The sequence below is a fragment of the Coregonus clupeaformis genome, unplaced genomic scaffold (assembly GCF_020615455.1).
Source record: "Coregonus clupeaformis isolate EN_2021a unplaced genomic scaffold, ASM2061545v1 scaf0186, whole genome shotgun sequence".
Taxonomy (NCBI): domain Eukaryota; kingdom Metazoa; phylum Chordata; class Actinopteri; order Salmoniformes; family Salmonidae; genus Coregonus; species Coregonus clupeaformis.
In genome coordinates this window covers 494,808-508,644 of record NW_025533641.1, presented here as the reverse complement: position 1 = coordinate 508,644, position 13,837 = coordinate 494,808, and the positions used below count along the sequence as shown (strand labels likewise).

The window sequence follows — 13,837 nt, the reverse complement described above, 5'->3', positions numbered from 1 at the left end:
AACAATTAATCATAAATATTAATATTTTTTATTAATTACAGTTGAATCACTCTATCATACCATTTCCTCACACCTGAGGATCAACCAGTTGTTGCATGTGGTGCTGTAAAATATGCAAATCTCCTCCCAGTCCTAGCCAAACCAAGTTGTGCGTAACACATAACACATGCCCATATCACTCAAGGCTAACGATGCGCATCCTATGCAATGCATCATGGTCTACATACAATATGGTACAATCTATTCTCCTCAGACAGAGCCTTACCTGAATAAACATATAGTCATCTTGGACCACCAGTGAGCTGATGTCGATGTATCCAGGGAAGGGTTAGTTTCTGTTGGGCTCTGAGCACGTTAGAGCCCGGCATGTTACATACTGTATACCTGCAAGATGAGGAGATAGAGATTACTGGATATCTGGATTCACCCAGCTGTGGATCATGTCCCCTATTCCTGGGAAGGTGAGGATGCCTGGAAACCGAGGCTATGTGTCTGTAAGAATTGAACTTGAGGGCACTATTGTATGGGTTGTGATTGACATACAATAGAGGAGATAGCATTAAACTTGTGACTTGTATACTGACTGTGTATATACATACACTACCGGTCAAAAGTTTTAGAACATCTAATCAATGTTTTTTCTTTATTTTTACTATTTTATACATTGTAGAATAACAGTGACGACATCAACACTATGAAAAAAACACATATGGTATCATGTAGTATCCAAATAAAGTGTTAAACATATCAAATTATATTTTAGATTTTAGATTCTTCAAATAGCCACCCTTTGCCTTGATGACAGCTTTGCAAACTCTTGGCATTCTCTCAACCAGCTTCACCTGGAATGCTTTTCCAACAGTCTTGAATAAGTTCTCACATATGCTGAGCACTAGTTGGCTGCTTTTCCTTCACTCTGCCATCCGACTCATCCCAAACCATCTCAATTTGGTTGAGGTTGGGGGATTGTGGAGGCCAGGTCATCTGATGCAGCACTCAATCACTCTCCTTCTTGGTCAAATAGCCCTTACACAGCCTGTAGGTGTGTTGGGTCATTGTCCTGTTGAAAAACAAATGATAGTCCCACTAAGCCCAAACCAGATGGGATGGCGTATCGCTGCAGAATGCTGTGGTAGTCATGCTGGTTAAGTGTGCCTTGAATTCTAAATAAATCACAGACAGTTTCACCAGCAAAGCACCACGACACCATAACACCTCCTCTTCCATGCTTTACGGTAGGAAATACACATGCGGAGATAATCCGTTCACCCACACCGCGTCTCACAAAGACATTGCAGTTGGAACCAAAAATCTCAGCATTTTGGACTCCAGACCAAAGGATACATTTCCACCGGTCTAATGTCCATTGCTCGTGTTTCTTGGCCCAAGCAAGTCTCTTCTTATTATTGGTGTCCTTTAGTAGTGGTTTCTTTGCAGAAATTCAACCATGAAGGCCTGATTCACACAGTCTCATCTGAACAGTTGATGTTGAGATGTGTCTGTTACTTGAACTCTGTGAAGCATTTATGTGGGCTGCAATTTCTGAGGTTGGTGAATCTAATGAACTTATCCTCTGCAGAGGTAACTCTGGGTCTTACATTCCTGTGGAAGTCCTCATGAGAGCCAGTTTCATCATAGCGCTTGATGGTTTTTGCAACTGCCCTTGAAGAAACTTTCAAAGTTCTTGAAATGTTCCATATTGACTGACCTTCATGTGTTAAAGTAATGATGGACTGTCAATTCTCTTTGCTTATTTGAGCTGTTCTTGCCATAATATGAACTTGTTTTTTTACCAAATAGGGCTATCTTCTGTATACCCACCCTACCTTGTCACAACACAACTGATTGGCTCAAATGCATTAAGAAGGAAAGAAATTGCACAAATTAACTATTAAGAAGGCACACCTGTTAATTGAAATGCATTCCAGGTGACTACCTCATGAAGCTGGTTTATAGAATGCCAAGAGTGTGCAAAGCTGTCATCAAGGCAAAGGGTGGCTATTTGAAAAATCTCAAATAAAAAATGTATTTTGATTTGTTTAACACTATTTTGGTTACTACATGATTCCATATGTGTTATTTCATAGTTTTGATGTCTTCACTATTATTCTACAATGTAGACAATAGTAAATACAAAGACAAACCCTTGAGTGAGTAGGTGTTCTAAAACTTTTGACGGGTATACAGTTTACATACACCTTTGCCAAATACATTTAAACTCAGTTTTTCACAATTCCTGACATTTAATCCTATTAAAAATTCCCTGTCTTAGGTCAGTTAGGATCCAACTTTATTTTAAGAATGTGAAATGTCAGAATAATAGTAGAGAGAATGATTTATTTCAGATTTTATTTATTTAATCACATCCCCAGTGGGTCAGAAGTTTACATACACTCAATTAGTATTTGGTAGCATTACCTTTAAATTGTTTAACTTGGGTCAAACGTTTCGTGTAGCCTTCCACAAGCTTCCCACAATAAGTTGCGTGCATTTTGGTCCATTCCTCCTGACAGAGCTGGTGTAACTGAGTCAGGTTTGTAGGCCTCCTTGCTCGCACACACTTTTTCAGTTCTGCCTACAAATGTTGTATAGGATTGAGGTCAGGGCTTTGTGATGGCCACTCCAATACCTTGACTTTGTTGTCCTTAAGCCATTTTGCCACAACTTTGGAAGTACAGTGGGGAAAAAAAGTATTTAGTCAGCCACCAATTGTGCAAGTTCTCCCACTTAAAAAGATGAGAGAGGCCTGTAATTTTCATCATAGGTACACGTCAACTATGACAGACAAAATGAGGGAAAAAAATCCAGAAAATCACATTGTAGGATTTTTTATGAATTTATTTGCAAATTAAGGTGGAAAATAAGTATTTGGTCAATAACAAAAGTTTCTCAATACTTTGTTATATACCCTTTGTTGGCAATGACACAGGTCAAACATTTTCTGTAAGTCTTCACAAGGTTTTCACACACTGTTGCTGGTATTTTGGCCCATTCCTCCATGCAGATCTCCTCTAGAGCAGTGATGTTTTGGGGCTGTCGCTGGGCAACACGGACTTTCAACTCCCTCCAAAGATTTTCTATGGGGTTGAGATCTGGAGACTGGCTAGGCCACTCCAGGACCTTGAAATGCTTCTTACGAAGCCACTCCTTCGTTGCCCGGGTGGTGTGTTTGGGATCATTGTCATGCTGAAAGACCCAGCCACGTTTCATCTTCAATGCCCTTGCTGATGGAAGGAGGTTTTCACTCAAAATCTCACGATACATGGCCCCATTCATTCTTTCCTTTACACGGATCAGTCGTCCTGGTCCCTTTGCAGAAAAACAGCCCCAAAGCATGATGTTTCCACCCCCATGCTTCACAGTAGGTATGGTGTTCTTTGGATGCAACTCAGCATTCTTTGTCCTCCAAACACTTCCTGGACTTCCTGACGGGCCGCCCCCAGGTGGTAAGGGTAGGTAACAACACATCTGCCACACTGATCCTCAACACGGGGGCCCCTCAGGGGTGCGTGCTCAGTCCCCTCCTGTACTCTCTGTTCACCCATGACTGCATGGCCAGGCACGACTCCAACACCATCATTAAGTTTGCCGACGACACAACAGTGGTAGGCCTGATCACCGACAACGATGAAACAGCCTATAGGGAGGAGGTCAGAGATCTGGCCGTGTGGTGCCAGGACAACAACCTCTCCCTCAACGTGACCAAGACAAAGGAGATGATTGTGGACTACAGGAAAAAAAAGAGGACTGAGCACGCCCCCATTCTCATCGACGGGGCTGTAGTGGAACAGGTTGAGAGCTTCAAGTTCCTTGGTGTCCACATCACCAACGAACTATCATGGTCCAAACACACCAAGACAGTCGTGAAGAGGGCACGACAAAGCCTATTCCCCCCTCAGGAGACTAAAAAGATTTGGCATGGGTCCTCAGATCCTCAAAAAATTCTACAGCTGCACCATCGAGAGCATCCTGACTGGTTGCATCACCGCCTGGTATGGCAACTGCTTGGCCTCCGACCGCAAGGCACTACAGAGGGTAGTGCGTACGGCCCAGTACATCACTGGGGCAAAGCTTCCTGCCATCCAGGACCTCTATACCAGGCGGTGTCAGAGGAAGGCCCTCAAAATTGTCAAAGACTCCAGCCACCCTAGTCATAGACTGTTCTCTCTGCTACCGCACGGCAAGCGGTACCGGAGTGCCAAGTCTAGGTCCAAAAGACTTCTCAATAGCTTCTACCCCCAAGCCATAAGACTCCTGAACAGCTAATCATGGCTACCCGGACTATTTGCACTGCCCCCCCCACCCCATCCTTTTTACGCTGCTGCTACTCTGTTAAGTATTTATGCATAGTCACTTTAACTCTACCCACATGTACATATTACCTCAACTACCTCAACTAGCCGGTGCCCCCGCACATTGACTCTGCAACGGTACCCCCCTGTATATATAGCCTCCCTACTGTCACTTTATTTTACTTCTGTTCTTTTTTTTCTCAACACTTTTTTTTGTTGTTGTTGTTTTATTTGTACTTTTTTTGTTTAAAATAAATGCACTGTTGGTTAAGGGCTGTAAGTAAGCATTTCACTGTAATGTCTGCACCTGTTGTATTCGGCGCATGTGACCAATAAAATTGGATTTGATTTGATTTGATTTGAAACACGACGAGTTGAGTTTTTACCAAAAAGTTCTATTTTGGTTTCATCTGACCATTTGACATTCTCCCAATCCTCTTCTGGATCATCCAAATGCACTCTAGCAAACTTCAGACGGGCCTGGACATGTACTGGCTTAAGCAGGGGGACACGTCTTCCACTGCAGGATTTGAGTCCCTGGCGGCGTAGTGTGTTACTGATGGTAGGCTTTGTTACTTTGGTCCCAGCTCTCTGCAGGTCATTCACTAGGTCCCCCCGTGTGGTTCTGGGATTTTTGCTCACCGTTCTTGTGATCATTTTGACCCCACAGGGTGAGATCTTGCGTGGAGCCCCAGATCGAGGGAGATTATCAGTGGTCTTGTATGTCTTCCATTTCCTAATAATTGCTCCCAAAGTTGATTTCTTCAAACCAAGCTGCTTACCTATTGCAGATTCAGTCTTCCCAGCCTGGTGCAGGTATACAATTTTGTTTCTGGTGTCCTTTGACAGCTCTTTGGTCTTGGCCATTGTGGAGTTTGGAGTGTGACTGTTTGAGGTTGTGGACAGGTGTCTTTTATACTGATAACAAGTTCAAACAGGTGCCATTAATACAGGTAACGAGTGGAGGACAGAGGAGCCTCTTAAAGTTACAGGTCTGTGAGAGCCAGAAATCTTGCTTGTTTGTAGGTGACGAAATACTTATTTTCCACCATAATTTGCAAATAAATTCATTAAAAATCTTACAATGTGATTTTCTGGAGGAAAAAAATCTCAATTTGTCTGTCATAGTTGACGTGTACCTATGATGAAAATTACAGGCCTCTCTCATCTTTTTAAGTGGGAGAACTTGCACAATTGGTGGCTGACTAAATACTTTTTTCCCCACTGTATGCTTGGGGTCATTGTCCATTTGGAAGACCCATTTGCGACCAAGCTTTATCTTCCTGACTGATGTCTGGAGATGTTGCTTCAATATATCCACATACTTTTCCTTCCTCATGATGCCATCTATTTTGTGAAGTGCACCAGTCCTTCCGGCAGCAAAGCACCCCCACAGCATGATGCTGCCACTCCCATTCTTCACGATTGGGATGGTGTTCTTCGGCTTGCAAGCACCCCCCTTTTTCCTCCAAACATAACGATGAGGACATTTCTCCAAAAAGTACGATCTTTGTCCACATGTGCAGTTGCAAACCGTAGTCTGGCTTTTTTATGGTGGTTTTGAAGCAGTGGCTTCTTTCTTGCTGAGCAGCCTTTCAGGTTATGTCGATATAGGACTCGTTTTACTTTAGATATAGATACTTTTGTACCTGTTTCCTCCAGCATCTTCACAAGGTCCTTTGCTGTTGTTCTGGGATTGATTTGCACTTTTCGCACCAAAGTACATTCATCTCTAGGAGACAGCTGCGTGGTCCCATGAAGTTTATACTTGCGTACTATTGTTTGTACAGGTGAACGTGGTACCTTCAGGCGTTTGGAAATTGCTTCCAAGGATGAACCAGGCTTGTGGAGGTCTATAATTGTTTTTCTGAGATCTTGGCTGATTTCTTTTGATTTTACCATGATGTCAAGCAAAGAGGCACTGAGTTTGAAGGTAGGCCTTGAAATACATCCACAGGTACACCTCCAATTGACTCAAATGATGTCAATTAGCATATCAGAAGCTTCTAAAGTTATGACATAATTTTCTGGAATTTTCCAAGCTGTTTAAAGGCACAGTCAACTGACCCACTGGAATTGTGATACAGTGAATTATAAGTGAAATAATCTGTCTGCAAACAATTGTTGGAAAAATTACTTGTGTCATGCATAAGTAGATGTCCAAACCGACTTCCCAAAACTATAGTTTGTTAACAATACATTTTTGGAGTGCTTGAAAAACGAGTTTTAATGACTCCAACCTAATTGTAAGTAAACTTCCGACATCATCTGTATATAATTAACTTTGTCATTTGACCAGTACAGTGCCTTGCAAAAGTATTCATCCCACTTGGCGTTTTTCATATTTTGTTGCATTACACTCTGTAATTTAAATTGATTTTTATTTGGATTTCATGTAATGGACATACACAAAATAGTCCAAATTGGTGAAGTGAAATGAAAAGAAAACACTTGTTTCAAAAAATTATAAAAAATAAATGACGCAAAAGTGGTGCGTGCATATGTATTCACCCTCTTTGCTATGAAGCCCCTAAATAAGATCTGGTGCAACCAATTACCTTCAGAAGTCACATAATTAGTTAAATAAAGTCCACCTGTGTGCAATCTAAGTGTCACATGATCTGTCACATGATCTCAGTATATATACACCTGCTCTGAAAGGCCCAGAGTCTGCAACACCACTAAGCAAGGGGCACCACCAAGCAAGCGGCACCATGAAGACTAAGGAGCTCTCCAAACAGGTCAGGGACAAAGTTGTGGAGAAGAACAGATCAGGGTTGGGTTATAAAAAAAAAATCAGAAACTTTGAGCATCCCATGGTGCACCATTAAATCCATTATTAAAAAATTGAAAGAATATGGCACCACAACAAATCTGCCAAGAGAGGGCCGCCCACCAAAACTCACGGACCAGGCAAGGAGGGCATTAATCAGAGAGGCAACAAAGATACTAAAGATAACCCTGAAGGAGCTGCAAAGCTCCACAGTAGAGATTGGAGTATCTGTCCATAGGACCACTTTAAGCCGTACACTCCACAGAGCTGAGCTTTACGGAAGAGTGACTAGAAAAAAGCCATTGCTGTGACGAGTACTGAGTATACGAAGAGGCAGGATGCAGACGCAGGAATTAACAAGGTCTTGGTTTACTTAACAATGATAAAAATAAATAACAAATAGAGTAAACGACATGAAGCTTAACAATCACACACAACATCATACAGAACAGTCCAGGGCTAAATAGGGGTGGTGATGAGATGATGAGGTGCAGGTGATTACGGTGCGTTGGGTTTAAATTCCGGTGTTGCTGAAGCAGTGCGCTCAGACCGGTGGCTCAGTTGACCGGAGAATCAGAGCGCCAGAGGGGAGCAACGGGAGGAGACGTGACAATTGCTTAAAGAAAAAAATATGCAAACACTTTTGGTGTTCGCCAAAAGGCATGTGGGAGACTCCCAAACATATGGAAGAAGGTACTCTGGTCAGATGAGACTAAAATTGAGCTTTTTGGCCATGAAGGAAAGCGCTATGTCTGGCGCAAACCCAACACCTCTCATCACCCGAGATCACCATCCCCACAGTGAAGCATGGTGGTGGCACCATGTATTGACTTTGGGGGGGTGAATAGTTATGCACGCTCAAGTTTTCTGTTTTTTTGTCTAATTTCTTGTTTGTTTCACCAAAAAATTATTTTGCATCTTCAAAGTGGTAGGCATGTGGTGTAAATCAAATCATACAAACCCCCCATTTTTTTATATTCCAGGTTTTAAGGCAACAAAATAGAAAAAATGCAAAGGGGGTGAATACTTTAGCAAGCCACAGTATGTTGTGATTTCCATTCTATAATGGTGATCGTTTCATTCACACAGTATGTAACGTTCTATGTTTGTCACTATTCAACATTACCAACTATGATCATTCTCTGTGTACAGAAAAGTAAACTGTCTCTGATTCCGGGGCTCTAACAACAGCAGCAGCAGAAAGCTAGAATAAACAATCTCACAATTTCACCTATGGAGGACATTAGGTGGCGTTGCCGGGGTGAGTTATGGAGCTGACACTCCCAGAGTGAGAGGGATGAGATGGAAAGGCTATATTAATCAAGTATCATGCACTGCATTTATCAGTGGGGTAATCCATTGTCACTCCCCTAGGACACGACGCTCTAAACCCAGCGTGGAATTTATTCCTTGACAGACTGTCACTCTCTTCTATCGTTCGAGGGCTGATAATTGGACTGTGAATGTGGGGCCTTTCTCTGCTGTGTGTGACAGAGAGAGAGAAAGAGAGGTATGTGTGTGTGTGTGTGGCGCTACTCACGTCCGTTAGGGGTGTGTGCCTCCATGTGAACCAGATCTGACTACTTGTCTAGACCCGTTACAGACCTGGAATAAAGAAGAGGAGGAGAGAAGGAATGATGAAGAGGAGGGGAGACAGAGAGAAGAAGAGGAGGAGAGAAGAAGGGAAGAACAGGATGGGAGAAGATTGGGTGAAGTGAAGAGGGAGGAAAAAAGAGGAGAGGAGGAGAAGAGGAGGGAAGAAGAGGAGAGGAGGAGGGAAGAGGAGGAGGGAAGAAGGCAATAAACAGAGGGAGATGAGTCTCAGCAGAGATATTCCACTCCAGATATAGACGTCTCATTTCAGTGTTGTCTCAACAATGATGGCGATAAAATAGCAATGTCTTTCCATGTGAGGACGTTCTCCCCAGAGATGTGTCACAAAATGTCACATTACCCTTAGCAACCCCCACATCAACAGCCAGAGCTGTGGGTTTGTTATTCTACCAAAAATTGGTATCGGTCACAAAAGCGTGAATAAGCAGCAACCTAAATATGGTATTTATTTTGTCAGGCACTGTACACCGGCAAGGCTGTGCCATATACAGTGGGGAAAAAAGTATTTAGTCAGCCACCAATTGTGCAAGTTCTCCCACTTAAAAAGATGAGAGAGGCCTGTAATTTTCATCATAGGTACACGTCAACTATGACAGACAAAATGAGAAAAAAAATCCAGAAAATCACATTGTAGGATTTTTTATGAATTTATTTGCAAATGATGGTGGAAAATAAGTATTTGGTCAATAACAAAAGTACTGGTATTTTGGCCCATTCCTCCATGCTGATCTCCTCTAGAGCAGTGATGTTTTGGGGCTGTCGCTGGGCAACACAGACTTTCAACTCCCTCCAAAGATTTTCTATGGGGTTGAGATCTGGAGACTGGCTAGGCCACTCCAGGACCTTGAAATGCTTCTTACGAAGCCACTCCTTCGTTGCCCGGGCGGTGTGTTTGGGATCATTGTCATGCTGAAAGACCCAGCCACGTTCATCTTCAATGCCCTTGCTGATGGAAGGAGGTTTTCATATATAGCCCCATTCATTCTTTCCTTTACACGGATCAGTCGTCCTGGTCCCTTTGCAGAAAAACAGCCCCAAAGCATGATGTTTCCACCCACATGCTTCACAGTAGGTATGGTGTTCTTTGGATGCAACTCAGCATTCTTTGTCCTCTAAACACGACGAGTTGAGTTTTTACCAAAAAGTTATATTTTGGTTTCATCTGACCATATGACATTCTCCCAATCCTCTTCTGGATCATCCAAATGCACTCTAGCAAACTTCAGACAGGCCTGGACATGTACTGGCTTAAGCAGGGGGACACGTCTGTCACTGCAGGATTTGAGTCCCTGGCGGCGTAGTGTGTTACTGATTGTAGGCTTTGTTACTTTGGTCCCAGCTCTCTGCAGGTCATTCACTAGGTCCCCCCGTGTGGTTCTGGGATTTTTGCTCACCGTTCTTGTGATCATTTTGACCCCACGGGGTGAGATCTTGCGTGGAGCCCCAGATCGAGGGAGATTATCAGTGGTCTTGTATGTCTTCCATTTCCTAATAATTGCTCCCACAGTTGATTTCTTCAAACCAAGCTGCTTACCTATTGCAGATTCAGTCTTCCCAGCCTGGTGCAGGTCTACAATTTTGTTTCTGGTGTCCTTTGACAGCTCTTTGGTCTTGGCCATAGTGGAGTTTGCAGTGTGACTGTTTGAGGTTGTGGACAGGTGTCTTTTATACTGATAACAAGTTCAAACAGGTGCCATTAATACAGGTAACGAGTGGAGGACAGAGGAGCCTGTCAAGGGGTGCTGAAGGTGGGTGTGGTGCATGAATCAAGCGCAGGACGCAGAAGCTCAGTCCAAAAGACTTTAGTGCAATATTCACATAGAAAATAAGCACAATAAGCCAGACAGAGGAGCCTCTTAAAGAAGAAGTTACAGGTCTGTGAGAGCCAGAAATCTTGCTTGTTTGTAGGTGACCAAATACTTATTTTCCACCATAATTTGCAAATAAATTCATTAAAAATCCTACAATGTGATTTTCTGGAGAAAGAAAATCTCAATTTGTCTGTCATAGTTGACGTGTACCTATGATGAAAATTGCAGGCCTCTCTCATATTTTTAAGTGGGAGAACTTGCACAATTGGTGGCTGACTAAATACTTTTTTCCCCCACTGTAATTCAAGTTAGAGTCACTGTACTGTGTATCAACGTATTATATCATTTTATTGGGTATAGCGGATTACCTTGGACAGATATGGCGTTCCTATAGTGTGATGTATTTCATTCCTGGTGGTGTGAGACTGATAAACTCATTGTCTGTAAGCATGGCTTGAGGGGCCTGGGGTACTAATACTGAAGGCCAGAGTTTAAACTCCATGAAGGGGTTGAATCGAGGATGAATCAAGTAAATTATTTAGGATATGTGATGAAAAGTAGACCCTGGATTTATAGCTGGTGGCAGCTCAGAACACACACACACACACACACACACACACACACACACACACACACACACACACACACACACACAGACACACACAGACACAAACAGCATCCCCTACATCTCTAGGAAGGAAAGCAATGAGGCAGAAGAAATTCAGAGCTAAATTCGTGATGAGTGTGCACTTCCTCAGAATGGGGAGGGCCACTGCGGTTGGCCGTTGGGGGGGGACAGGGACTTCCTTGTTGCTCTATTACTCATGCCACTGGGCACAAATTATTATACTGTATCTTGCTATTTTATGTATATACAGTGCCTTCAGAAAGTATTCACACCCTTTGCCTTTTTCCACAATTTCTTGTGTTGCAAAGTGGGATTAAAATTGATTTAATTGTCATTTTTTGTCAACAATATAAGGTCAAAGTGGAAGAAAGATCCCCCCCCCCAAAAAAAATAATAATTGGAAAATAAAACACTAATATATCTTGATTAGATAAGTATTCAACCCCTTGAGTCAATACATGTTGGAATAACATTTGGCAGGGATTACAGCTGTGAGTCTTTCTGGGTAAGTCTCTAAGAGCTTTGCACACCTGGATTGTACAATATTTGCCCATTTTATTTTTTAACTCTTCAAGCTCTGTCAAGTTGGTTGTTGATCATTGCTAGACAGCCATTTTCAAGTCTTGCCATAGACTTTCAAGACGATTTAAGTCAAAACTGTAACTATGCCACTTACGAACATTCTATGTCGTCTTGGTAAGCAACTCCAGTGTATATTTGGCATTGTGTTTTAGGTAATTATTGTGCTGAATTTTCCTCTAGGATTTTGCCTTTGCTTAGCTCTATTCCGTTTCTTTCTATCCTAAAAAAAAACTCCCTAGTCCTTCCCAATGACAAGCATACCATTAACATGATGCAGTCACCAACATGCTTGAAAATATGAAGAGTGGTACTCAGTGTTGTGTTGTGTTGGATTTGCCCCAACCACAACCATTTGCATTCTGGACAGAAAGTTAATTTCTTTGCCACATTTTTTGCAGTATTACTTTAGTGCCTTATTGCAACCAAGATGCATGTTTTGGAATATTTGTACATGCTTCCTTCTTTTCACTATGTAATTTATGTTAGTATTGTGGAGTAACTACAATGTTATTGATCCATCCTCAGTTATCTCCTGTCACAACCATTAAACTCTGTAACTATTTTACAGAGCCATTGGCCTCATGTTGAAATCCCTGAGCTGTTTCCTTCCTCTCTGGGAACTGAGTTAGGAAGGGCACTTGGATAACCCCCAATGAAAAATTAATTATTGTTTAGATACGTGCAATTGCCATGATATCAGTTTACTGCATCTGAGAAATGAGACAGAATGTGACATGTGAGAGGCAGAATGCGAAGTGGTAACACTGTGGATGTAGATGTATCTCAGTCCAATCATATTAACAGTGGAAATGAGCAGAATGGTACACAGAATTTCCCAACAGCAACAGTAGTCATTCAGATACCTTGTTGAAACGTATTATCAATATCCTTCACAGACTCTTGCGTTGCAGAAAGCAAACAACACGTTCCACACACTGCTAGTGATGCTCCAAAACAGTTTGTGATGAGAGTCTGAGGAAACTAAGGAATAGAGAAGGACAACAGAGAGGATGAAAGGAAGTGAAGGATGATGAGAAGAAAGAAAGAAGACAAGCGTATGACTCACCAGTAGAACCTGTTCACATGCTCATGAACCAGCTGCCATTTTCGCCCAAAGTCCAGGGAGGCGTACAACTGTGAAGAAGAACATAAAACAAGAGAAACAAAAGAGAGATAGAGAACATATCAGTCTACTTATCACAAGACAGGAAGTAAAGTGACAGTGGACTTGAGTCATGGCAGGATAATGCAAGGGAAGAGCATACCCGGGGGCAATAAAGCGTGACACTCTAGATAGGCCGACATACTGTACCATAGCTTTAAACCGCCATCATCATTATAATTCAGACCATTCATGTTAACATATAGGCTCCCAAATTACATAAGTGACCTATCCTGTTCCAGGTAACGCTTTACTTGACACCCAGCGTCATAACACGTCATAATATCTCATAACAGCTGACATAACTTGTCATAACCTGTTATAATACGGTCATAATACTGTCATGACCCATATATTTAGACCTGTTGTGACATATATTGGAATATTCTATAGCTGGTTATTACCCTGTTTCCTTTTCCAAATGTAAATTAGCACTAAGTATAGATAAAGCACTAGTCCAATTTGTTCGGTGAAAAATAGGTTTGACATTATCGTTTGCTTTTCCTGGAACAGCAAAACCATTCGTCAATTCCCAGTGACCAAATGAAGTGGAGTGCTTATATATCAAATTATGCATCAAACAAATGGAAACCATAGGTTGGGAAAACATTTTATTCCAACCATTATATATCAGAGGAAGAATACAAATCCAGAATGTTACTGTAAATTATGGATATACGTGTCCAAAATGAAATATATTGCCCTGTTGACGATCAGGTGTAGTACTGCCCATGGCCTAATTTCATTGGTCTAATTACATTTCCCACTTCCTGGGTGCATGATGACAGGGCACATTTTGTTCCATTACACTGATTGATGCTGCTGATGTTGCGTCCTGCTGGCTGTCGGTATTGTTATTTTAGTCCTACAGACAGTCGGTAGCCCCAGTCAAACTCCATGCTAATGTTCTACCTTTTATCAGAGCGGAAATCTGACATTCAACTTCGAGGCCAACAATTAGCTCAATTGGTAGAG

The 13,837-nt window shown here is 42.1% G+C and overlaps 1 long non-coding RNA gene across 1 annotated transcript; it reads right to left on the bottom strand.

The window, feature by feature from the left end:
* Positions 1 to 272: 272 nt before the first annotated feature.
* On the bottom strand, positions 273 to 12,828 carry LOC121533083. The gene is made up of 3 exons (XR_005994409.2): positions 12,767 to 12,828; positions 8,606 to 8,670; positions 273 to 384 (listed from the first exon to the last, which is right to left on the bottom strand). It is a non-coding gene; the product is annotated as an uncharacterized LOC121533083 (long non-coding RNA).
* Positions 12,829 to 13,837: the final 1,009 nt, after the last annotated feature.